The following is a 25,519-nucleotide window of genomic DNA, read 5'->3' on the forward strand; positions in this document are numbered from 1 at the left end:
CTCTGCTGGCACCTCCAGCAGCCTCTGGTGATAGAAATGGGCTTTGGTGGGATTTCCCAGACAGTGCTGAGGCCATCACTGGTGGGTGGGGGCTGTTGGGGTGTGGGTGTGCTGCAGCACAGTCTGTCTGTGGGCTGGCAGGGTCTGTTCACTCTGCAGGCCTCACTGGGCTTCTCCAAGAGCCTGTTTTGCAGGAAAAGGGCTTTGGGGAGCTCTCGGGGTCTGTGCTTTGGCTCGTGGGCAGCGATGGCAGCTCTGTGCCCTAGGGATGGGACCTGCTGGGGTGGGCACTGCCTGGGCTGCTCTCTGGCCCTGGCATGGTGATCCCTGAGCTCAGGGTGTCCCTGCCTGACGCCTCAGTCCCTGTCTGGCGGGCTCAGGGCTGCAGGGCTCCTGTGCGGGTGTTCAGCATTCAGGAGAGGTGAGTGATGTTGGAGAACATCCCCTGTGCCAGGGGAGCCATGGGCAGCCCCTGCTGCAGGCACCAGAGCTGGATGCAGCCCCAGGTGGGTGCGTGGGATGCTCCTGTGCAGGTGTTTAGCATGCAGGCTGGTGGGAAATGCTGGACAGCATTCCCTGTGCCAGGGGGGCTGTGAGCAGCAGGATGTGGCAGCAGCACTGGTGGGGCTCTCCCTGTGTCCCCCCACAGGAACAGGGCATGGGGTGCAGCCCCCTGAGCCCCCCAGGCAGGCTGGGAAGGCTCAGAGCAGCAGATCCATCTGGGGAGGTGCTTCACGGGCTGTGCAAATCCCAGCGTGGAGAGAGGCCCAAATTGTTCCGTGCATAGCCAGGGTTTTTTTTTTTTAAATAAAGCTCTCTCCAGTATATTGCAGGAGTAATTAGGAATCCTGAGCTGGCTGGATCTCGATCTTTATAGCAACACAGCTGATAAAGCATGATTCAGGGACCTCGTTAGCTTTTTTTAAAGAAGTTTTTATTTAACTTCCGTGAAGTTGCCATGGTTACCCCTGTGCATGGCTTCCCTGCCTCTCCTGCCTTGAGTGCAGCTGCCAGTGTTGGGAATTAAACATCTCCATTTGGAGCAGCCGCGGCCTTCCCCTGCTGCCTCCCCGGGCTGTGGAGCCTGTCCCTTTGCCCACCCTGCAGACGGCTCCTGCTTGGGCTGGGGGATGTGCTGCAGCTCAGCCTGGGCTGTCCCAGAGCTCCTTGTCTGGAGCAGGTGGGGAAGGGGCTGCTCTGCTGGTGGCACTGGTGACATGGAATGTGCCACGGTCACACACTGCTGTGCCCCAGCACAGTCTGGGGGCTCCCACTGTGTGGCACAAAGCTGGCACAGGGGGCACTGGGAGCAGGAACCAGTGCCCCGAGTCCCGTCTCACCGTGCTTTGGCCGGCAGGGCCTCGCTGCCCCGGGGGTTTAATGAGTCCCAAATGAGTTGTCCCCAATCCAGCGCTGGCAGGTGACAGATGTGGGCACAAGGGAGCTCAGTGGGGTGTGAGATCAGCCCGTTTCTGTGATGATGGCCATGATGTGAGACACTGACAGAGGTGGTTTGTGATTATGTGCCTTGAGCTGGGCAAACCCCATCAGGGGCTGGGGAGGAGGGAGGCACCTGCTCAGTGCTGGGGGTGCTGGAGCCTCCAGCAGGGGCAGTGGCCGCTTGAGCAGGTGTCGCAGGGCCAGGTGAGGCTGCGCTGCGCCGTTCCTTGCGGGGCTGAGCTCTCTGCCGCCAGGGGCAGCGGGGATGGCTGTTCCCAGCGCTGCTGCTGTGCCGATCCCATCCCCGCGGCTCCCGCCCGGTACCGGCACCGTGCGCCGGGCCGGCCGCGTGTCCGGGCAGGGCTGGACTCCGTCCTCATTCTGTCAAAGTTTTGTCAAGCTCTCCCCCTGCTCCTGCTGGCGCTTTCGGCAGCGCGGGGTGGGAGGCTGCGTGGGAAGTGCAGCCGCACCAGAAATAATCCTGTGCGAGCGGCGCCGCGGGGCGGCTCTGCCCTGCCCTGCCCGGCTCTGCCCTGCCCTGCCCTGCCCGGCTCTGCCCTGCCCTGCCCGGCTCTGCCCTGCCCGGCTCTGCCCTGCCCTGCCCGGCTCTGCCCTGCCCTGCCCGGCTCTGCCCGGCCCTGCCCTGCCCGGCCCGGCCCGGCCCGGCCCGCCGCTCGCCTGGGCCCGCAGAGGATCGGGGCAGCCGCTGCTCTTCGCTTGTGTCCCCGTCCTCCTCCTCCCTTCCTTGAGTTCTCTTTTCCCGTCTCCATTTTCCTTCCCGATGAAAGATTTTCTCGCCGTGTCAAGGCAATGTGACCTGGTTCCGTAATAAAGAGGAGGCTTATTAGAATTAAAGCCCAACAGTGTTAAAAAAGCAATCTTTGCAAGATTGAGGCCATGAGGGAATTGTAAATTCTCAGCGAAGACCTCATTTAAAGGCTGGGATGAAAACACTTGCGCATGCACGCACCGCGGCCTGCCGCTGAGGGCACATCTGGTTCAAGAGGAATTTTGGGGAGGATGAGGGACGGGAGCGGCGCTGGGATCCTCCTGCCGGCCGGGCACGGTGCTGGCTCCGTGAATATCGCCGGGGTTTGGGTTTGTTTTCCTCGTTCTGGGGGATCCCCTCCCGCAGCCCCGCCTGCGCATCCCCGCTCAGCGCTCCTGGCGCAGCCGCCCACCTGCGGCGGGGGGAGCGATGGCAGCCGGTGAGTCAGGGCTCCCCCCGCTCGGCAGCCTCTGCCGGCTGCTCCGCAGACATTCCCCGGGGCTGCGGGCCGTGCCGGGGCCGTGCCGGGGCCGTGCCGGGGCCGGGATGGGCGTCCCTCCCTGTGCCGGCTCCGTGGAACCCCTGCCCTGCTCTGGCTGTGGGTGCTGTGTGCCCAGGGTGCCCTGCACATGCAGGTGGGGGCTCCCAGGGGTGCCCCCCAGGACAGATGGTGCCATGGCTTTGGCCTCACCCTGCCCAGGGCGCATTTCCCTCCCTGCTGCCCATCTGGATGGATAGAGCCTCTCTGGGTGTGCAGGGAGCAGCGAGTGCGGTGCTGGGGATGAAGAAAGGCTGGAGTAGGCAGTGGGTGAAGAGACCCCGCTCCCCTCCCTCCCTGCCTCCTTCTCTCTCCTGTTTTTCTCTCCGCGGCCGCATCCCCAGGGCTGCCCAGGGCAGCGGCCCCGCCGCTCCCCGCGGTGGTCTGTTGTCATCATTTGCTGTTATCTGTGCAATTAGAGCCGGCTCTCCCGCGGGGCCCCGCGCACACCTGCGCTGCAGCGCGATGAGATCGGGGCAGCAGAGGCAGGGCAGGCACGGGGGGTGTGACGCTGGGCTGGGGGTGCCCTCAGTGCCCAGCCGGGGGCCCCGGGGCTCCTGCTCAGCGCTGCCCAAGGTCAGCAGAGGCTCTCAGTGAAGTGGATCCCGAGCCTGGTGCTCCAGGGACGCCCCTGCCATCCCCAGGGTTTGTGTCCTGGGCCCGTGGCTGAGGCTCCCCCACTGCCTGCCCTGCTGCTGGGGCTCCTCCAGGACCCGCTGTGCCAGGGGGACAGACAGACGTGTGCCAGGGTCCTGCCCAGGATGGGACATCGCAGGGTTTTCCCCCAGGTCCCCGGGGGCGTGGGGACAGGCAGGGCAGCTCCCTGGGTGGCTGTGCTGTGCTGCTGGCGTGCACGGTGCTGCCTCAGCTGCTGCCTTTGTTGTCAGTCCTGCTCCAGGATATTTATAGCGAGCGGGAGCCGTGCCCGGCTCTGCTGCTCCTCCACACCTGGCACAGGGGTCCCTGACAGGGGCTGCAGCAGCTCCTGCCCTGCTGCCTGCGGCCTGGAGGAGCAGGGCTGGCACTGCCAGCTCTCCCTAACGTGCTGTTAATGTAATGTCTTGTCCGGGAGCCTTTCCTGCAGGATAAATGGCCTTTCCAGCCCGAGCCTGCGTGAATTACGCTGACGTTCTGCTCCTGAGTCGATGTGTGTAGGGGAGCTGGGTATTGGATTGGTGAGAGGCGAGAGAAGCAATCTCTGGGAGGCCATCAATTTGGATTAGGCTTTGTGGACTGGGATGGAGGGTAATCACCATCCTTCATTTCAGAGAGGTAAGAAACAAGTCAGCTTCTTTATGGATCATTATGGCTGCAGCAGGAATTGCTTCCACCCCGGCCGTGGCACGGATCCCCCCGCTGGGCACGGGGCTGGAGGAGGGTGTAAAGCCCAGGCAGGGAGCTGGCTGTGCCTTTGGAAGGATGAGCCAGAGTGCAGCCTCTGGGTGCTGCTGGCACGTTCCTCGCTGGGTGAGATGGCCCTGCTGGGGTGCCTATCTCTGCCTCAGTGGAATCGGGTGAGGCGAGTGGTGGGAGCCAGTGAGGGAGCAAACGCTCCCCGCTCCCCAGGAAACAGGTCTGGGTCTGTCTGGGGGTGGGATTGCATCCGCTCCCCTTGCAGTGCCTCCACCTGCAGTGTCTGCCAGTAGTGCTGACTCTTTGGTAGGTGTGGAACTCAGCACTGTCCCCTGGCACGGCAGGGTGACAGGGGACCAGGTCTGTGGATGCCACATCCCCCGTCCCAGCTGTGGCTCGGGAGTGTTGGCACCTGCAGTCCCCGCCTGGGGAGGGGCCCAGGCAGTGCCCGGATCTGTGGGTGCCGTGTCCCTCTCCCAGGCAGCAGGCTCAGCGGTTCCTGGCGTTATTGGTGCCGTGTCTCTGTCCCGGGCAGCAGGCTCAGCGGTTCCCGGCACTGTGGGTGCCGTGTCCCCATCTCTGTCCCAGGCAGGAGTCGCAGCGGTTCTCGGCGCTGTTGGTGCTGTCAGTGCCGTGTCCCTGTCCCAGGCTGCAGTCTCAGCGGTTCCCGGCACTGTCGGTACCGTGTCTCTGTCCCGGGCAGCAGTCTCAGCGGTTCCTGGCGTTATTGGTGCCATGTCCCTGTCCCGGGCAGCAGTCTCAGCGGTTCCCGGCAGTGTCGGTACCGTGTCTCTGTCCCGGGCAGCAGTCACAGCGGTTCCCGGCCCACCGACAGCAGCTCTCCCTCCCGCGCATCCTCCGCCCGCCCCCGCGCAGCAGCGATGAAAGCCACAGCCTGTAAACGGGAGAGGAGGGGGAGGGATGGGATGGGATGGAAATGGGGCAGCTCCGGTGTGTGAGCTGAACCAGCCCAGCCGGGCCGCTGGGGTCGGTGCTGTGTCGCTGCTGTGCTGGGTGGGAGCTGCTGAGGCCAGCGGGGAGGAGAGATCTGCTTTGGCCTCTCGGAGTGAAGGCCTCCCCTCCCTCCCTTTTGTTTGTACTTTTCTTTTCTTCTTTTTTTTTTTTTTTTTTTATATCTGAGTGCTTCATTTTCCAGAAGCTGTCATTTTACATAAACCTCTCAGCGAGGTACATCCATTCCCACTGCCAAAATCTCCATATCAAACACTTGTAACACACGGCTGAAGTGACAGCGCTGCCTGTACGGCTCCGTGCGTTACAAAGGGATGCTGCGGCGGCCAGGATATAAATACTCGCCTCGCGGTGGCACGCACTGAGCTCTGCTGCCCTGCTCCTCGCTGCCCAGCTCAAATTCAGCTGAAACCTCGGCACAGGCACCCGCAGGGCCCTGGTGGCACCACAGCCCCCAGCAGTGCCAGGGTGGGTGGCAGGATGCCTGTGGGCAGCTGCCTCGCTGTGATGGGCTCGGGGCTGGGGTGTTGTGCGTGGTGAGTGTGTTCAGCAATCCGACTGCTTCCTTTCCGAACGAAATAATTTTCTTCTGGATGAAGTTCAAATCCAACCCCAAATCCCCGTTCCTTTGCAACGGAGAAGGAAGGAAACGCAAAGCGTGCTCCCCACCCCCCAAGTCTATCAGTCTTGCGGCTGATGAGCAGAACCATTCCTGCTCGTCCTGGGATTCCCTCCCTGCTCCTGCAAGGATGTCACTGCTGTGTTTTGTCACACGGGCTGTGAGCCTCAGCTGCTCCAGGATGGACCTGGCTGCGCAGTGCTGGGGGGCACTGAGAGCTCCTCTGGTCCCTTATCCCCCTGGGGCCACCGTGGTCTGTGGGCACCTGGCCCTGCTGGGGTGCTCTGGTGATGTGGCTGTCACTGGCAGGGCTGTCCCTGTCACCTGTAATGCTGTCACCTAGCAGGGCTGTCCCTGTCACTGGCAGGGCTGTCCCTGTCACCTGTAGTTCTGTGCTTGGTGGTTTCTGCTGCTCTTCCAGGTGGGGACCTCCATGTGGGAAAGATGAGACTTGTTTTTTTTTAAGCTAATAGCATTACATGTGGTTTGTAATTGAGCACATTTTGGCAAGTTTGATGATAGTTTTTTTTTCAGCATCTCAGCTGGGAGAGATTGGTCTGTGCTCAGCTCCTCTGCTTTCCACACCAGGGAACCTCCAGGACTGGAGATGTTTCTGGGCTGAGCTGTTTCCATGCTCAGGAATCCTCTGGGATCCCTGGTGCCAGCTAAGGCAGTGGTGACACATGCGTGTGTGGGGATGTTGTGTGTGTCCCCAAAGCCCCTGTGCCCCCAGCTCCGCTGTTGCAGTGCTGATGCTCCAGGTCAGCTCTCTGGAGACCCCAGCCCATCTGGAGCTGCCAGCAGAGGGTTTGCTGTGCCCCACCAGGGGCTGGGGTGCAGCTGTGCTGCCCCAGCTGTGCATGGGGAAGGCACAGCTGCAGCCAGATGTGCCACAGTGCCCAGCTGGGGTGGGTGAACTGCCTCTGCCCTGCCTGGTGCTGCAGCTCCTTCCAGCCAGGATGAATCAGCCTTTCCCAAGGACCTGGGAGCAATGTGCCCCCGCTGTGGCCTTGTGTCCCCGGGGAGTCACAGCCCTCCCTGGGCAGGGAGCCACGAGGTGAGGGCAGCGCAGTGCCAGCTGTGGTGGCATCTGCTGCTCCTGCTGGCAGAAGGCACAGAGCTCAGCGTTTGTGCCCCCACGCTGCTCCTGGCAGAAAGAAGGGCACCGTGCTGGTGGTGCTCCTGGCTCTGGAGTGCAGCTGGCAGCTGCTGGGGCGGCTGTGCCATCCCTGAGGGGCTGCTGCACCCCTGGGGACCCTCTGTGGGCTTGGCAGTGCCTGCAGCCGAGGGCTGGGATTCCCTTTTCCCAGGATGGAGAGAGATATCCCTGTTGGTGCGTGGCTCAGCCCAGAGTGCCCTCAGGGGAGGCTGAGGGTCCCTCCCGGTGCTGGAGCCAGCCCCTGGCTCTGTCCCCGCTCCTGGGTCCCTGCCTGCCCTCCTGCTGCTGAGCCCGGCCGGGAGCCGCCCCTGTGCCAGCTGCCCTGGTGCCACCTTCCCTCCTCCCTGCTCGGCCCGGGGGCTTTTCCCTCCTCCCACCTGTGAGTGCTGGCACGGGAGGGCAGCAGGGCACAGGAAAGGACTGGAGCTGGGCAGGGGCTCAGCCGGGCTCTGAGCGAGGGAGGGAACTTGGGCTCTGCTGGCAGAGTTTCCTCCCGTTCCCCACGGGCAAAGGGATGTTTTGGTGCGTGCTGATTAACGGCCTCCTCCCGACGTGCCACGGCGAGATAAAATATGAACAACTGCATTCTTTGACTTAAAATTTAATTAAAACTATATATCAAAAACGTGAGACCCCAGGCTTAATAAAACCTGATAAAATTATACTAATACACTTCAATTTCAATCCAAGGCTTCCTGATGGAAGAGCGTGAGAGGCTGAGCCTGTAACTAGATTAGCAACACCTCCTGTGCAATATTTATGGTGCTGTCCTGCTTGAGATGCATGGCTGCCGAGGAAGGCTCTGACACGGTGATGAAGAGGAGTTGTCAGCCTGGCTTATGCGTAAACAGGAGAGAGGGCGAGGTTGGACGGGCTGTTCCTGCTGGGGGAGAGTGACTCGGGCAGAGCATGAGGTCATGGAGGGAGGAAAAAGGGAAGCGGGAGGGATGCTGCTGCCCCCGTGCTGCTGTGCCCTGGGGATGAGCCCTGTCTGTGGCACCAGTGCCCAGTGGCCATGGGCAGGGGTGAATTGAGGGGTGGCCTCTGCCCGGGGGCTGTGGGCACCTCACCTGTGCAGGTGATTTATTGAGTGAGGATTGGCAGCTCAGAGCTAATCAAACAAGCTGGTTTGTTGTGTGCAGGAGGGTGGCTGTGCCAGCAGGAGTGATGGCACCAGGCTGCTGGTGGGCACCCGTGGTGAGGTGCCTCTGCTCTGGACAGCAATCAGCAGCAGCATCAGTTCCCCCATGGCCCTCTCAGGCAGGTTCCCTCTGGCACAACCCAGAGCATTGCTCTGTTGGAGCCTTTCCATGCAGTCCCATTTCCCAAAATCCCAGTTTGGGTGGGAATGCCCTGGATGTGCGTCCGCACATGTGGCTGTGGGGCTGTCACCCCACGATGCTCAGAGGGCTCGGGGTCAGCAGCACGGCTCGGTGTGGCTCAGGCTCAGTGTGGCACGGGCTCGGTGTGGCTCAGGCTCAGTGTGGCACGGGCTCGGTGTGGCTCAGGCTCAGGGGTCAGCAGCAGGGCTCGGTGTGGCCATGGTGCCAGCTCGGCCCAGCAGGAGGAGGCTCGGGCAGGCCCTTAATGGGCACCGCAAATCCTGCCGAGACAGGGGAGGTCAGAGCAGGGAGGCAGCAGCTGGAAGCGCTGCGGGCACGGCGGCTCCGTGCTCAGGGCAGAGCCCGGGGCTCCTGGCTGAGCACAGGGAGGGTGGGTGGGATGTGCCAGGGGGTGCCCATGGGAACACAGTGGGTTTGGTCTGGGGTAGTGGGGCAGGGGCCCTGCTGCCCCCTTCCATGCCTTGGGTGCTGCCTGACCCCCTCCTAGGCTGGTTCCACCTTGGACGAGGTCAGCGTGCAGCCTGGGCTTGCACAGCATGCCGAGTGTGGGGTGCCAGGGCCCTCCCTTGGCCTGGGGGTGCCAACACCTGGCACTGCCCAGCGCTCTGTGCCCATCTCCCGCAGCTGCCCCCCTGCTCTCCCTTCCAGGTGAGCGGGCACGCATCCCCTGCAGCGCTGACGTGTGCTGCTGCTGCTGCTGCTCCGAGGCTGTGGCAGCAATTCCAGCAGCAGCGGCCTGGCGTGACCCTGGGAGCTGCAGGGAGGGGGTGAGGTGGGCACTCAGCTGGCAGGGAGGGGACGTGGCAGGCAGCAGCACCAGCCCTGCCAGCCACAGGCTCCTGCCCCTTGCCCCCTCTCCAAATCCCTGGGTAGCTAGAAGTGAGGGAAGGGGAAGGGATGGGGTTTGTGTGCTGGTGCCCCTCGGTGCCAGCTCCCCACATCCCTCCTGGCCAGGCTGTGCCCGGGTTCATCCCCCACACCACCCCTCTCCCAGCCCCCTGGGGCTGCTCCCTGCTCTGTGGAGCTGTATTTTCAGAGACTGTGGGGGATGTCGTGTGTGTAAAATTAGCGCTGCCTTGTTAGTGCTTCTCAGGCTAATTCGGAGTGAAATGCTTTAGCAGCGGTGGGCTGATTCTATCAGGAGAACAAGAACTAATTAAATTCACTCTGACCATCAAGCAGTAAATTATTTATACCCAGACAGATGCAATCTCATCTGTGGTGTCCAGCCCCACTGAACCTGCAGCTCCCTGGTTCGGGGTGAGGGGCAGAGGGGACCTGGGAAGGGCAGAGCAAGGGTTGCCTGAGAGGGCAAATTATTTTTCCCTTCTGGTGCCAGTGCTGCAGTGGGACCCCTCCGTTGGCATTGGAGCCCCTGGGCCTGCCTGGGGAGCTCTGGGGCTGGGAGGAGGAGAGAACAGGGGTGTCCTCCAGCAGCTGCCCCTGCTCCTCCATCCCTGGGAGCTGGCACAGACCCACCCTGCCAGCTGGGCAGGTGCTTTGCCAGCCTCAGCAGGGACATGTGGGAGTCCTCCTCCTCCTCTCAGGAGGAAGGCCAGGCACAGTCAGAGGCCCTCACCTGTGGTTTGCAGCCCCGTGCCGTGGTTTCTGTGTGATCTCCATCCACCCTCCCTGTGCCTCCGGAGCCCCACGCTCTCAGCCAGCTCGGCTCGGGCAGAGTGAGCCGTTATCATCTCTGCAGGGGTTTGTGTTTTGGCCATCTGACCCGGTGCCTGATTAGATCATTCCTGTCACACAGTGGAGCCGCAGCTTTCCCTGCCTGCAGTTCGCTCTAATTGTGATTGAGCCCAGATCCTTTTTCTCTCCAAACCAAAGAGGGAAGAGTGAAAAATCGTTTGCTGATCCTCCGGGGGTTGTAAAGGATTCCGGCAGCCTGGGAAACAGCTCTGCTTGAGGCTGGGAAAATGGTGTGGTGAAAACGATCTGGTTGTTTTGGATGTCAGAGGGACAGAAAGGAGGAATTCGCAGCGCTGGAGGTGCGGGCCCTGCCGGCGGCAGCGCAGGGAGCCGGGAGCGTTCGGCTCGGCCCGGTCCGGCTCAGCCCCGCTCCAGCTGTGCCGCGCTTTGGGCCCGCTGAGCCCGGCCCCTGCTCGCATTTGCAGCCGTGATTAATGTCTGCAGCAGGGGAGGGGAGCCCTGGCGCGAACCGGGCTCGTAACTCCGCACGCAGATTGGCGAACCCCGGCGGAGCGTTAATCCAGCGGCTCCCCGGGCGGGCGGCATGGAGGGGAGATGGGGAAATGTGGAAATGTCACCTTGTGGCAGCGGAGCTGTGACAGGCAGCCAGGCCAGCAGCTCTGTCCTGGAGATGGCTCCTGCTCTCCAGGTCCCACCGCGTGGCCTCGCCATTGATTTAGAAAGGAGAGGGAAAAAAAAAAAAAAAGGCAACTGCTTCAGTCTGGCTTTGCTGCTGATGCTGAGGGGACAGATTTGCCTGCTGGCAGCTCTGCCATTAACTGGATGAGCTGTTCAAGTGTGGGTTATGGGTTTGGGATCAGCCTGCCTGTGCTGGAGAAGGTGCTGAGCCCCGATGGATACCGGGGAGAGCTGAGGGGCTCGTTTTGGGAGGTGGGATGGAGGGGCCTTCCCTGGCTGCAGATAACCTTGGGAGGGTGAGGAGCTCTTCCAAACTCTGGCCAGGCCCCTCGTGGGTCTGTGAGACATTGCTGGGTGGGGGAACACGTGCTGCAGCCCCCAGCAGCAGAAGGTGCAGGTGGAGCCGGGGAAGGGAGCTGGGTAACAGGAGGTTCCTTGCACTGGCAGGCAGGGAGGGAGGAATTGGGAATATCCCAGCAGCACTGGGAGAGGAGCCATGCTTTCAGAGCCTGGGAACGGCTTCCAGGCTGCAAATATCCCCTTGCAGCCCCAAAGCTGCCACAAGAACCTTCCCTGCTCCTGCAGGCAGCTGGCACTGGTGGCCCTGGCATCGCTGGCTGCTGTGGCAGTGCCAGGGTGAGCTGGACCCGGGGGCTGCCAGCGCGGAGAGGCACTGGCAGTTTGGCTTTGGCTCACGGGGATCTCTTGGACACTGAGCTCCAGGAGCTGCAGCAGTCAGGAGCTGCTCCCAGCTGCTTCATTTGGGCGGGATACGAGTGCTCAGAGCCTGGGATGCTCCCACATCCCAGCGCTGCTGTCTCCTCCCTCCTGGGTGGCTCTGACCCGGCAGTGCCAGTGCAGTGCAGGAAACACAAGCATTTGGATATTTTTATTTTTATTTTCCGTTTTTGCCACAGTTCTGCAGCCCCTCTGTCGCACTCCTTGTTAAGCTGTTAAATCACTCCATTTATTTAGCACGAGCATTGCTGAGAGCTCATTTTTATCTTGGTGAAAACCAGACTTGCTCATGGGCACATAATGAAATTGTATAAATATACCCTTAGCTGGGAATCTAATTTATTTTTCCTGTTCATTATGGGGTAGAAGGCCATTATGAGATGTAGAACTTTTTTTTTTCCCCAGTGCTGGAATTGAAGGGCTGGTGCGGGCACTTTTTATACTGATGATTTTGCCCTGATTCAATTTGAGGCTGCTTAGAGCTCAAATACTGAGGCATAATTGACAGAGAGAGGTGTGGGTTGCCATGCTAATGCCCTGGCTGTGGCTCTGTGGCAGTGCCAGGCCAAGGCTGGGTGGAGCACGGCCCAGAGATGGGCACGGGATGGAGATTCCCGAGCTGGGATGGAGATTCCCGAGCTGGGATGGAGGGGAGCAGGAGTGGGATGGCGATTCCCTGGAGCTGGGATGGAGATTCCCGGATCTGGGGTGGAGATCCCCAAGCTGGGATGGAGATTTCTGGATCTGGGTGGAGATTCCTGGATTTGGGATATGGAGATCCCCGAGCTGGGATGGAGATTCCCCGGATCTGGGGTGGAGATCCCCGAGCTGGGATGGAGATTCCTGGATTTGGGATATGGAGATTCCCTGGAGCTGGGATGGAGATGGAGGGGAGCAGGGGTGGCCCAGCCCTGGGCAGCAGAGTCCATCCCTTTGTCCATCAGCAGGATTGATTTTGGACGGCCCTGATGCTGCCGTAAAGCCCTGTTTATGGAGCTATAATTAAGCGGGGCCATTTAGCCGGCAGTGTTAAGTGCTGAGCAGATTTATGGCACGGCCCAGCCTCGGGCAGGGCTGTATTTCAGCACGGAGCACACCAGGTTTTTGTGTGTGCCGCGATTGTGTTCCTGTGACAGTGATTAGTGTAATGGGGGCTGCCGGGGTCGTGCTGCCAGGCTGAGGAAACAGCAATTACGGGCGGCCGCAGCACCGGCTTAATTGCATCCGTTTGCAACCGGCACGGGCCGGGTGTGAGGGAGCAGCTGGGAGGGCCAGCCTGGCACCCCCTGCCCCTGCCCCGGCTGCCCCAGCTCCCCAGGGTGGGCTCTGAGGGTCCCTCATGGGGCACAGCAAGGGGCGGCTCCTGTGCGGGCACTGGGGCTGCTGGGCTCGGGGTCCCTCTGCTGGGGCAGTGCCCTGGGACAGCCTGCAATGAGCTTCCCCAGCAGCTGGCAGGGCTGGCATCGCCCAGGGCTGGGGGATCTGCTGTGTGTCAGCCTCCAAGGGCCCTTTGCCATGCAGCTCCAGTGCCCTGGGACAGCCTGGAATGAGCTTCCCCAGCAGCTGGCAGGGCTGGCATCACCCAGGGCTGGGGCATCTGCTGTGTGTCAGCCTGGTCCATTGGCCCTTTGCCATGTGGCCACTCCAGCACTCTGGGTGCTCCCATGGCTTGTGCCCTGTCTGGGGACGGGCAGGCCGAGCTCTGCAGCAGAGGGGAGCAGGGACAGAGCCATCCAAGGGCGACAGGGCCAGCAGTGGATCTGCAGCCGTGAGTAGGGTGAGCAATTAGAGCTCACCTTGATGTGCACTTGGCAGCCTTTCCTTTGAACTCTGACGCTCTCCTGGGCTCTGGAGGTTCACCAGCTCAGCCCCTCAACACCCTGACAAGGCACAGGGAGGTTCTGCAGAGCAGTTACAGATACCCAGGGAAGGCTGGGACTGAGCTTCTCCTGAGCATCAGGGACTCCTGTGCCCTTGCTCGGGCGGGCCCTGTCCTTCAGCAGGACTTGGGGGTGCTGGGGATGGCACAGGCAGGGCCTGTGGGTGCCAGGGCTGGGCAGCACCCTCTGCAGTTGTGCCATGAGCACCCTGCAGCAGCTGGGGAGAGGCAGCTCCGTGGGAGCTGGGCAGGGTGTGGATGTGTGTCCTGCTGCAGAACACAGCCCCAGACATGAAGGCATCACATGGGGCTCATGGATGCACTGCCACAAGTGCACCAAGGACCACAAGGTCTCTTTCCCAGGGCTGAGAGGGCATCTTCCCTGCCCCTGCCCTTGCTGTGTGCACTCTCCCAGCTCGCTGCTGGAATTAGACGGGCTTTTGCCGACTAAGAGGTGTTAAACGGCTCTAAATACTCCTCACACTGCAATATCTCCACCACAGCGTTTAATGGAGTGCCACAGAAATGCCTATAAATAAACGGAATGCGCCTGTGCCAGCTCCCTCCCACGGCATCGCAGCGCTCGCAGGAAAGCCAGCAAGGGGCTTGTGCTGGGCTGCAGCTCCTGCCCTGCCCCTGCTCCTGTCCCCTCTCTGCCCCTGCCCTTCACTCCCATCCCCACCCTTTTGTTTTCCCCCTTTTCCCCCATCTGAGGGTGCAGAGCTTTTGCCATCCCACTGGAATGCAGGAGTGAGGATGAGGGGCTGGAAGCAGCAGGGAGGGCTGCAGAGCCCATGGGGACAGCACTGGGAGCTCCTTGCAGCTGTTCCTGGGTGCCCAGTGGGTGCCCAGGCTGGCACTGTGCCCATGGGCACCCTGGCATGGGGCACCACAGCCAGGAGCAAACACAGGTGTAGAGAATGAGCGGAGGGAAGGGCAGGGAGCATTTCAAGGCTCTTTGTGCTGCTCTCACATCTGAGTCCAGACTGCTTTGTGCCTGGAGATCCACATGCACCAAACCAGATGGATTTCCCACCAGGCTGCCTTAATCTCCAGCATCTCGGCCCTTGATCCCGAGCAGGCAAAACGTGTGTGGGGCTTCAGCTGCTGTAAAATGCACTTTATCTGCTGCTGTGGGGCTGTGCTGCACGGCAGCGCCTCCTGGGAAACGCTGCGAGATTCCTTCCCCTTCCCCGTCCCCAGCCTTTATTACAGAAAATAAACACTCTTAAGGGAAGGGAGGGTGGGCAGCGGGCACTCACTGGCACTTGTGGTGCTCCTTAGCTGTGCCAGGCGCTCCTTGGCACTTGTGGTGCTCCTTGGCTGTGCCAGGCGCTCCTTGGCTGTTCCAGGTGCGCCTTGGTGTCCCCGTGGCCGCAGGGCAGGGGACAGAGCTGGCTGTGTGTGCAGGGCTGTCCCTTTTGGCACTCCCTGGCAGGGCTGCTCTGTGTCCCTGGGGGCGTTCTGGGGTGCCCGGGGCACCCTGTGCCGGCTCTCTCTGCGAGGGAGCCCTGGGGCCCCGCTGAGCATCCTCAGCCAAGCAGGATCCCTAAATAGGCTCCTCAGCCTGTCAGTTGACTGCCTCTTCAGCGCTGATGAGCCACTCTGGCGTTACTATTTAAAATCCTAATTGCTTTAATCAGCTCGCCTTTAGCCACCGCAGCCAGCGAGCGGGCCCAGGGGCTGAGAGCTCTTCTGTTCTTCCAGCACAGCTGTGGCCAGGCACGGTGTGAGCACCAGCTCGGGTCCGTGTGGGCACCCAGCAGCAGCCCTGCAGGTGCCTGGCATCCCGTGGGCACCCAGCATGCCCGTGGCTCTGCCCTGGCACGGCCGGTGGCACAGCCGTGGGACGGTGACAGGGCGGCTGCAGAGCCGAGCACAAGTCGCCCGGGCAGGGGGAGGACAGGAACTGCAATGGATGAGGAGAAGAGGAGCTGCTGTTACCATGGGCTGGCAGATGCCAGCGCTGTAATGAGCTGGGAATTCCCGTGTCCTCTCCTTTATCGCAGTGAATTCTCTCCCAGGCTAAAAGCAGCTCCCTCCCTGGGTTTGGGGGCCCTGCAGCCCACTCCTGCCTCGCAGCCTCGGGGTGTTCCTCCATCCCGAGCGGTGCGGGGGCGCGGGGCAGAGCTCTCCCGGGGCTGCGCTCGCAGCCATCCGCGCTGGGCTGGTGGGAGATGCCGATGAAAATAGCGCGGCGCTCCCCGGCGAGGGAGCCTTGCGGCACAGCGCCCACGCGGCTGCGCCGGGGAGGAGGAGGAGGAGGAGCAGGGAGGAGGATGCTGATCGGCGCCTGACACCGGCTGGGGCAGGGGCACACATGCAAAGACCCAAATCTGTGGGTGCAGCCCCTCCGGGCCATCATTGCCCCTCCTGGCTCCCTTGGCAGGTGTGTGGCACAGGGGCATCCCCAGGGCTGAGCTGTGTGGCACATGGGCATCCCCAGGGCTGGTTCCCGTCCTCAGCAGGAGGCTGTGTGCTGGAAGGGAGCTGGCAGAGGAGGGGCAGCGATGCCGGGGTGTGCTGGGCACTGGCAGGGCCTGCAGGCCAGGAGGAAATGAGCAGGAACTGCCCGCTGTGGTGCTGGTGGCAGGCTCTCAGCTGCGGCTCCTCCGCTCCCGCCCAGCCTGGCAGCGGGGAAGGCATTACCAGGGCTGGCACTGTGGGGGTTTGTGCCAGCTCCTGGGCACCGGCTGCCCCTGCCTTCTGTTGGGGCACCGTGTCCCTCCTGCAGCCCCTGTGCTGTGCCAAGGCAGCCCTGCTCCCATCCCGCCGTGTGCAGTGCTGGCCCAGCTCCCCCTGTGCGGGGTTTGGGGCAGAGCGCTGTCCCCAGCCCTGGCACCTCTCCCTCGGGCCCTGGATCCCCCCACCTGCCCTCGTGCCCGGCAGCCTGCCCACCGTGCCATTCCCGGGATGGATGGGCGGCATGCGGCAGCGGCCCCGGGGCTGTGCTGGCCCAGAATATCCCTGCATGAGCGGAAAACCTCGTTCGGGGGATTGTTCAACTGGCGGCAGCCTTCCTGGGGAGCGAGGACATCTCTGCATTTATTCAAGGACATCCCTTCTCAATTAAATCCCTGCATGGGCTAAACAAGCGGGCTGCTGAGATCAAAGGGGTTTTTTTCCGCTCTTTTTTTTCCCCGAAATCGTTTAAGCGATGCAGTGGAGGGAGTGCGGTGCATTTGCCTTCCACACACCTGGTGGGGAGGAGAAGCTGCCATTAAATCCCTGTAAAGGCGTTCCTTTCCCTATGCTGATGCGGGGCTGGGGCGGTTTGTAGGTGTCAGCCATGGGGTGATGGCATCAGGTGTGAGCAGTGGCCGTGGGTGAACCCAGAGATGCGGGATCGCCGGGCTGGGATTGCCCACCCGGATCTGAGTGGCCGATCTGCCGCAGCCCCGGAGGGTCGGGGGGCTCAGCCCCCGCCTGGCCCCAGCCCGGGTGTCCCCCCGCCCCTCCCCGGGCTCCTCGGGGATTGATGGTGTCGTTAAAGCGTCAGGCTGGCGCGGAGCCGGCCCCGCAGCCGCCGGGATTTATGGTGGAACGTGCCTTGGTGAAGGTTTTATCACCGCTGTTAAAGGGCCGAGCGTGTGCCGGGGGCCGGGCAGGGGGCTCTGCTCTGCCATTCCTGCCGGGATGGGGTCACTTTGCTGGGCAGGGGGCTCTGCTGTGCCATCCCTGCTGGGATAGGGTCACTCTGCTCTGCCATCCCTGCTGGGCTGGGGTCGCTTTGCTGGGCAGGGGGCTCTGCTGTGCCATCCCTGTTGGGATAGGGTCACTCTGCTCTGCCGTCCCTGCTGGGCTGGGGTCGCTTTGCTGGGCAGTGCCCCCGCGGATGTGGCAATGCTGCAGCTCCTGGGGCTGCTGTCCCTTTGGGCTGTGCTCGGTGGCAGCCCCCCGGGCCATGCAGCAGGACCTGTGATTTTGGGGTTTTTGGGCATGCACAGCCCCACGGCCCGGCCTCCTCCCGCTCCCTCTGCCGCGGATCCGTCAGTTAAGGAATTGATCCCTTTGCCACCAGCCCTGTCTCCTTTTTCCTTTTAAATGGTGTCACTCTGCTATTTCCTGGCCTCTCTAATAGATTTTTATATAATCACTACAGTGCACTTTTAAAGAGCGATAGATCACGTTCATTGCTTTTCCCCGTGATTAATTTCCCATAATAGTCCTCTGTAACACCAAGGCAAAGAGAGGAGAGCAAAGAAAACCCCCACATTATCCACTTTGTGCTCCGAGTATAAATGAATTAGATTTAATTTTTGTTTAATTGTTTCCATAGCTCAGCCTCTGCTAACTTTGCAGGATAATTTATTTTGCAGTCTTGGGGAAAAGAAGGAAGAAAGGTCCCCGTGCCGCTCTTTGCCCGCAGCCGCTGTTAATTACAGCTGATTGCCTTCCCTGCCTGATTAGGCCGTGGCTTGGAGGGTCCTGTCACACCCAGGACCGTGGCTGGTGGGCAGAGAAGGGCCCAGCCGGGCATGTGGGATGTTCCCTGTGTTTCACATCCAGGGAGCGCAGGGTCTGAGCGGTGAGCTCCTCTCCGTGCCAGTGCAGGGTCTGAGTGCTGCGCTCCTCTCCCTGCCGGGGACCTTGGTGTTTGGAATGGTGTCCTCTGTGCCCTGCGTGGACAGCAGGCAGAGGAGGCTCTGGGAATCCCTTCTCGCACCCAGCAGCCTCCTCTGTGCCAGCCCAGGGCCGCTGGGAGCGGGTCCGCAGTGCCCAGCAGGGCAGGGGAGGAGCAGCAGCCGGGGCCGCCCCGTTAACCACGGCCGGGGGCAGCGGGAGCTGCTCGGGGTGTGCTGAGGTGGGAGCCGCGGCCGATCTGCTCCCTCCGAGACCGGCTACCTTCGGCCCGGTAATCAGTGGCAGTAATTACAATCCCAACTTTACATGTGGAATGTTAATTAAGGGACGGGACGCGGGGATCTGCAGCCTGGCAGCGAGTGATGCTGGGGGCTGGGGGTCCCTGCTGCTCCCCTCGCCGAGCGTGGAGCTGGGACAGGGGCTGGGGCTGTGCCAGGCAGGGGACAGGGACAGGCAGGCCGTGGTTGTTGGCACTTGGCACTGCCTCTGCTTTGTGGCTCTGTGGTGGCTGCTGCTCGCCTCTAAAATTGCTTTGCTGATGGGGATGGATGGATGGATGGATGGATGGATGGATGGATGGATGGATGGATGGATGGATGGATGGATGGATGGATGGATGGATGGATGGATGGATGGATGGATGGATTTGTTGGGAAACAGGAAAATGCAGCTGGAGCTCCACTGCCCTCCCCGCTTCCTGCCTTGGCCCTGATTTCCCCATGACCTCCCCAGTGTCCCTGAGCCTCTCCTCCTCTGGGCTGAGCACCCCTCGCTCCCACTGTGTCTGTCCTGTGCTGCAGCCTCTGAGCATCACCCTGAGCTTCTGCAAGGTTCCCTCCTGTGTATTGATGCCATCTGCACCGGGGAGACCAGAGCTGGCTGCAGGATCCAGACATGGCCTTGTGACAGGGCTGGCTGGGGTTACACTGCTGGCCTGTCCGTTTTGTGTTAGTCTGTCCTGCCTGGGCAGCTCTGCTCTGGGAGTGGGGCTCAGCAATTCACCTCCTGCATTTCAGGGTGCCCTGAGCAGCAGCTGCTCTCCCTGTGACACCCACCCTCCTCTCTGGGGAGGGGAGCCTTGCAGTCCTGCCTGCCTGATGCCCTGCTGGGTGCTGCTGGGTGCTGCGGGCGGTTTTGGGGAGGGATGCTGGGGAGCACCCGGCGGAGGTGGGAGCAGCCCCGGCACGGCCGGGGGAGTCTCTGAAAGCCCGGCCAGCCACGGGGAGCGGCGCTGAGCAATCTGCTGGGGCGGCAGTGCCCTGGATTATTGCTGCGAGCAGCTGAAGGAGAGCAGGGAAGAGGCGTGAGCTGAGAGGAATGACAAAGAGGGGAAGGAGAGGAAGAGGCCCTGGAGGAGGAGGAGGAGGAGGGGGAGGCTGGATCAGTGCCGCAGGCAGTGCAGGGTGCTCCAGCAGCGATGCTCTGCCGTCCCAGAGCTGCCTGTCCCTGCTCCCTGGGCAGGGTGTGCTGTCCCTGTGTCTGTCCTGTTGTCCCTGTCCCTTGGCAGCCCCTTCCCCGCAGTCCCTGGGGCTGTCAGGCTCCTTTCCTGTGTCACTTTTGTTCTCCCGATGGAGAGCTGGAGCTCTCAGGTCACTCAGATCCCGCTGTCCCTTTCCCATGAGGCTCTAACCAGGTTCTCTAAAGCTCCTCTGTCTCCTCAGCTGTGCTGGCTGTAAATCTGGGCAGGTCTCACCGGGCTGGTGCCATCTGTGGCTGCTCTGCCTTTCTGACATAAGGAATGCTTTCCCTGGCGTTTCCAGCTCCCTGCCATCACTGGCATGGTTGGGAAGGGCAGGGGGAGGACGTGTGCTGGGAGCCGTGGCCGTGTGGTGCCAGGAGGGCTGGCAGAGCCCTGCATGGGCCAGCTCGGGGCCTGGGTGAGTCCTGGGGGTGCCATCGTCCCTCCTGCCATCCCAGAGCCTCCCGCACTGAGGAGCCTTGGCAGCGCCCAGGTGAGGGGACAAGGGACCAGCTCTGCCCCAGGGGACAAGGGACCAGCTCTGCCCCAGGTGAGGGGACAAGGGACCAGCTCTTCCCAGAGCAGAGCTCCGTGCCAGGTGGGCACTGCCAGGGCAGAGCTGGGCACCACAGCTGGTGATGGCTGTGTTACCATCACTCCTGAGCAGCGCTGCCCTGGGAGGAGCTGTGCTGGCTGGTTGTTGGTGTTTCTCCAAGAGCACCACGCTGTGCGTTTGATCTCCAGGTTGGGATGAAGGGATCCCTCAGGACCTGGCCTGGGGCAGGGTGTGAGTGTGGCTGAGCTCTGCTTGTGGGAGAGCCCAGCCGGGATCCACTGCTGCCCCCTTGAACCGTGAATCTGCTCTTGATTGACCCCCAGGTCCTTTCCTCTTTCTTGGAGCTCCTTGGATCTGCTCTGTGGTCTTTCTCTCTCTCCCTTGGTCTTCAGGCCCTGTTCACAGCCACGTTTTGGTCACTCTGGAGGGCAGAGTGCTGGTCCCAGAGCTGCCAGCACAGATCCCACCTTGGGATCTTCATCCATCCTCCTGTGCTAGAAAGTGCTGGCATTTCTCCATGCAGCAGCTTCCTCCTGGCAAAGCCCCAGCTGGATCTCCGTGAGAGGCACTCCGAGGCTCTCTGGATGTTTCCCTGTGTGCTCCCTGGCTGGTGGCAGGGTCCCTGCTGCAGGGAGTGAATCCCCTGCCCTGTCAGGACAGGCTGCTCGTGGGGTCCTGGGGATGAGCAGGGAGCTGCAGCGCTCACCAGGGGATGCTCCCAGCTCCTGGCTCTGGCACATGGCACTGGCACAGGCCAGGCTGCCCTCCCTGGGTGCCCTGGGCGTGCTGTGGCTCTCCCAGCCGTGCCTGGTGCCATGGGGTGCCCGGTGTGGGAGCCAAAGGCTCCGGTGTGCCACAGCAGAGCACAGCCCCTTCCTGCAGCAGCACCAGATGCTTCCCCTGCAGTTTGAGTTTTCCCATCTCATTCATTTTAGAGATTAATTAAAGTGTTTCCCCTCCCTCTCTCCCAACCAACCTCCCTCCCTCTCTTTTCCCTGTTCCATACAGCTGCACACGGATTTTAGGGTCATGCTTGTTTACATCAGTTATATTTACGTTGATGGGTGTTTGTTTTAGGAAAAACAGCAGGAATCCCACGAACACAAATATTGTTTGTGTCCCACGACTGGTCCTGCAGCCCCACGGGCCCATCCTGCACCCTGGCAGCAGCTGTGCATGGAGAGCTGTGCCGTGGGCAGGCAGCATCTTTGGGGTGCTCTGGGGTGACCTGCAGTGCTCACGGGGTGCCTGGGTGGGCTTTCCTCACAGCCCTGCTCCCGTGCTGGGTGCTGGCAGCCGGGTCAGCTGCGTGTGCTTGCCAGGGCTAATCCCCATCCACCCTGGTGCAGGGACAGGGATCTGCCAAGGCGCCTTTGATGGGGCAGGCGGTGGGCTCGCTCTTTCATCGGGAGCTCGGAGGAGGGAGAGTGTTGAGAAGAAGAAAGAGAGAGGGGAGGAGGAAGGATAATTATTTTTTCCAGCGGCTCTGAGCTGCGTGGTGCCTTTAGAGCTGCCTTTGTGTTCCGTGGGTCAGGCTGGGCAGAGCCTGGCCCGGGGCTGCGTGGCACAGCCGCCTTTGTCGTGGGGCATGGTCTCGGTGGTTAACGGGGACGTGGAGCCCCAGAAGCTCAGATCTGCCGTGTGGCTGGTGGGAGGGATGTGCAGGGCTGCCTTATCACGCTCATTTAACTGGTTAATACATCTTCAGAGCAAATAATGCAGGCTGGGGGTGAACTGCTTAACCAACCTCATTACTATTGTGCATTTAGCAGCTTGGAGAAAGATAATACCTTTCAGGTTTGACCCAATTTTAGTTTTTGTTGTCATAACCATGGAAAATCGACCTTCAGAGACCCTCAGCAGTGAGCCTGAATAGGAAGTGATTTACAGCAAAAGTGCTGTGTGGAATGCTTAATGCACTAGTGCAGGAAAACAGACTGCAAGCAGCTGCTGGCATGCATGGCCACAGGCAGGGCTGCCCCGGCTGCTGGCACCCTGTCCTGCTGGCACTGCCCTGCCGTGGGCACAGCCTCCGTGTGGGATGAGCCCAGGGGTGGCACAGCTGTCCTGGGGCTGTGCTGGCCTGCACAGTGCTCTGTTCCCTCACTGCAGTGCCAGAGCTCCTCGGGGCACCTCTCCCACCACGCCAGCCTGTGGCTTTTCTGTGGCGCCCTTCACCTTTGAGCCGTGCTGTGGGAGCGGTGCCAACCCTGGTGCCAGCCCTGGTGCCAGCCCTGCCCCCACGCCAGCAGCGTTCCCACGGGTGAGATGTCACCCACACCTGCAGGGGTGGCTCCCATCACTCTGGTTCTGTCTGTGGCAGGCAGAGACATCCCCGTCTCCAGTAGTGGGGGTGAGGGGGACCTTCCCCCTGCTCCTGTGGGGAGGAGGCTGCCAGGGGGGTGAGGAGCCTTCCTCCCCTTTCCCCGAATCAGCTGCGAGCGCGGCTCTGCCACCCAGGCCTGTCTCTGTCTCTGTGCTGCTGTTGCTGCTGCTGCTGTGGCGTGTGGGTGGTCCCTGTGGCACGGCATTGTGCTGGCAGCGCTGCCTGGGGCTGGGGGAGTGCTGGCAGCGGCTGGTGCCCACGGGAGGGGGTGGTGCTGTGGGCTGCAGGTGATGCCCATGGGCTGCAGATGATGCCCACAGGAGGGGCTGATGCCCGTGGGAGTGGGTGGTGCCCGTGGGCTGCAGGTGGTGCCTGTGGGTCCAGGCTCCCCCAGCACTGGGGGCACTGGGAGCAGATGGTGCCCATGGGATGCAGGCTTCCCCTGCCCAGCCCCAGCAGCAAGGGGCTCTGCTCGCTCCTGTGGGAGCTGGGGAAGGAGTGAGTCCATCCAGCCAGGGGGGCAGTGGGGCTGTGGTCCTGGGGCCGTGCTCTCCTCCCTCCCCGGGGCAGTGCTGGGGTGGGGGCACACGAGGGCAGGCAGTGCTGGATCACTGCAACTCTGCTGTTTGGCAGCTGAAGGAGAAGCTGCTCCCTCAGCGCAGGAGCTGAGGCTCTTTAGCCTTCCTCAGTGTCACCTCCATGGCCATGGACACCTCCAGGTGTGACGTAAGTGAGACCCGGGGAGAAAAGCATCTTCTGTTGAGCATCAAAATCCTATTAGTGAGCTGCTGCTGCTGCACTCGCAGACATCAGCCGTGGCGCAGGGAAGTGGGGAATTGCTGCATGTTGGGCTGGAGCAGGGGCTGGGGCTGCTCAGGTGCCCAGTGCTGCTTCAGCGACTTTGCTGCTGAAAGAAAATCCCTCTCCTGCTCCTTTGCAATCCAGGGAAGAGCACTGCGGGCTCCAGCTGCCCCCAGCCCTGCTGCCCCCAGCCCTGCCTGCTGAGGCGCCCCACAGAAATGGGTCTGACAGGAGGCACCGGGCTGGGGCCGGACCTGGAGGCAGCAGCAGAGGCTCAGGCTCCTGAAAATGAGCAGCACAGCCTCGGTCCTGCTGCTGCAGCAGCCGCCAGGCTGGCCCAGGGATTGCAGATGCTGTGGGCAGCTGCATCATCCTCCCATCTCCTCCCTGAGGTGCTGCTGGCTTTGATAAAACCTCTCAGCCTTGCAGGGGTTGGCTTGTTGATCTAATCGCTGTGGTTTAGTGTGCAGTAACAGCCCAGCGGCTCCTGGGGGAGATGCCCCGCAGGGATCTGCAATTCACTCTCCATCCCTCCTGGGGAAGGAACACTTCCCAGTGCCGGGGATGCTGTGGGGATGCTGCTGGTGCTGAGGGATGGTGAGGGATGCTGCTGGTGCTGAGGGATGCTGCTGGTGCTGAGGGATGCTGCTGGTGCTGAGGGATGCTGCTGGTGCTGAGGGATGCTGCTGGTGCTGAGGGATGCTGCTGGTGCTGAGGGATGCTGCTGGTGTGAGGGATGCTGCTGGTGTGAGGGATGCTGCTGGTGTGAGGGATGCTGCTGGTGTGAGGGATGCTGCTGGTGTGAGGGATGCTGCTGGTGTGAGGGATGCTGCTGGTGTGAGGGATGCTGCTGGGCCCCCAGCACCAGCGGGGAACATGCCAGCCCCTGTCCTGCACTCACGTGGCTTTGCTGTTGAAAATAGAAAGTGCTGAGAAGATCCTGCCGTGTTCAGTTTGTTTCAGCGACGCAATTGGGTTTTCCCAGTGTTTGTCTCGTCCTGCACTTGCTGACCATGATTGGAGGGGTTCAGAGAGGGGCAAACCCCACAGTGTGAGTCCCCCCTGAGCCCCCCAGCTCCCCCCACAGTGTGAGTCCCCCTGAGCCCCCAGCTCCAGCGTGGCTCTGGTCACTCACAAACCACAGCAGGGAGGGAAGAGGGGCTGGTGGCAGAGCCTGTGAAGGGGACAGGCAAGGGGAGTTAGGGGACACCCAGGGGAGTTAGGGGACACCCAGGGGGGTTAGGGGACACCCAGGGGGGTTAGGGGACACCAGGGGGGTTAGGGGACCAGCTGTGACAGACCAGCATTAAAGAGGCTGGGAGGGAAGGGCTGGGGAGCAGTGCTGCTGTGCCTGCTGATCAGGAGCAGAGCCTAATGAGCAGGACTAATGAAGCAGGAGGGGAATTCCAGCGAGTCTGGGGAGTGCCTGCGATGCTCACCGTGTCTCTGTGGGCTCTCTGTGGTCTGTCCCCAGACCTGTGACGGTGCCCATTGGGAGCTCACACCGCTCCCAGCAGCGTGCTGGGTGTGCTGGGTGAGTGCAGGTGCCAGCCCCAGAGCGGGCGCCTCCAGTCTGCTGCTGCTGGGGCAGCATCCAAGCCGCTCTCCAGGCTGCCTCTTGGATTTTCACTGGCTGGATTTTTGCTACTGGATTTTCACTGCTGGGAAGCCCATCCCTGTCTGCTGGGGTTATTGGAACGTGCTGGGAGGGTGTTTGGGGGACACTGGTGGCTTCACACAGCCCTGGCAGCAGGAATTGCTGCAGAGCCAGCCTGGGGGCCCAGCTCCCTTCCCACCTCCCTGTTGGCCACGGCTGGTTCAGCCTCAGGAGGGGATTTGCAGCCACACCAGCAGGCAGGGCTTGTCTTCCCCCTCTCCTGGGTTTTTAGTGAGCCAACCTTGGAGGACCTTGAGCGCCACTCCTGCAGCTCTGCTGTGACTTATCTCCAGCTCCTGCCCCTGCTCCACTGAGGGGATAAATCTCAGTTCCTGGTGTGGAGCTGATGTTCTGAGCCCATCCCAGCGCGCGGTGCAGGTGCTGTAACTCACAGCACAGGGGGGCTGCCTGGTGAGGTGCCAGGGGACGTCACTGCTCCGTGCTCTGATGGATGGGCTGCCTGGGGGAGCAGGGAAACAGCCCCATTACAGTGGGGGACGGGCTGTTAAATTATCTCCTGTCCAACCTGGGTTGGGGAAAATCAAACTGGAGCTGCCGGCGGCCTCCAGAGGGGGAACAGGAGGGTTGGGGACTTTATTCCTTTAGGAAGAAGTCCTTGCTTTCCTTACCTCCATCCCATGCACTGTCAGAGGCCAGGGCTGGTGCTCTCAGGGAGGCAGGACCAGTCTCAGCATTTTCTGTCAGTGCAGAGAGTGGGGCATGTCCCTCTGGGGACCCCAGGCTGGAACCTGCTGTGTGCATGTCCTGTTCCCTGGGCAGAACGGGCTTCCCTCTCCTCAGGGGCTTTGCCACGGGGCAGAGTCCTGGCTCCTGCCTCTGCCCGTGCCAGGGGCTGCTCCAGAGCTGCTCCCAGCTGGGATAGTTGTGCTGTTGGAGGAGGGGGCCAAGCAGTGCAGTCCCCGGGGCCATGGCGCTCCGAGCTCCGCCGCGCCCTCCTCTGGTACCGGTGCCCACACAGGGACGGGACT

General features: G+C 61.9%; 1 protein-coding gene across 10 annotated transcripts in view; it reads left to right on the forward strand.

Moving 5' to 3' along the window:
- Positions 1-25,519, forward strand: part of RBFOX3 (RNA binding fox-1 homolog 3) — a 121,836-nt gene that overhangs the window by 35,174 nt on the left and 61,143 nt on the right. The window lies entirely within an intron of this gene.

This window comes from Melospiza melodia, chromosome 24, assembly GCF_035770615.1.
Source record: "Melospiza melodia melodia isolate bMelMel2 chromosome 24, bMelMel2.pri, whole genome shotgun sequence".
In the NCBI taxonomy this organism is placed as follows: Eukaryota; Metazoa; Chordata; class Aves; order Passeriformes; family Passerellidae; genus Melospiza; species Melospiza melodia.